This window comes from Mizuhopecten yessoensis, unplaced genomic scaffold, assembly GCF_002113885.1.
Source record: "Mizuhopecten yessoensis strain PY_sf001 unplaced genomic scaffold, ASM211388v2 scaffold4891, whole genome shotgun sequence".
Classification (NCBI taxonomy): domain Eukaryota; kingdom Metazoa; phylum Mollusca; class Bivalvia; order Pectinida; family Pectinidae; genus Mizuhopecten; species Mizuhopecten yessoensis.
In genome coordinates, this window is record NW_018405773.1 from 63535 (window position 1) to 64136 (window position 602).

Here is a 602-nt window from a genome sequence, read left to right on the forward strand (position 1 = left end):
GTTGTCTCTCTGTCCGTCCACAAATTTTGTTCCTGGCTGATAACTTTGGTATTTATTGACCGATGTACATGAAACATGGTCAAGATGTTCAGTTCACAAAAAATACACATTAAGGTAAAAAGTCAAGGTCAAAGGTCAAGGTCATAAGGTTTAAATGTCAAGGTCAAATTTTGCATCTTTTCACTGATGGACATTTTGTTATGACATGAAGCAAAGTTGATCAGAATTAAACAAGGAGTCAACCTGACCAAATGTCAAGGTCATTGGGTCAAAGGTCAAGGTTGTATTTTGTATCTTTTCACTGGTAAACATTTTGGTATGAGACTTAGAAGCAATGATGCTCAGAATTAAACAAGGAGTCAATTGACCAAAGGTCAATGTCACTTTGTCAAAGGTCACAGTCAAATTTTGTATCTTTTCCCTGATGAACATTTTGTTATGACTTTATGAAGCAAAGTTGGTCGGAACTTAATAAAGAGTCAACTGACTTAAGGTCAAGGTNCTTAATAAAGAGTCAACTGACTTAAGGTCAAGGTCACTCGGTCAAAGGTCAAGGTAAAATTTAGTATTTTTTTGCTGGTGAATATTTTATTATAGCACTT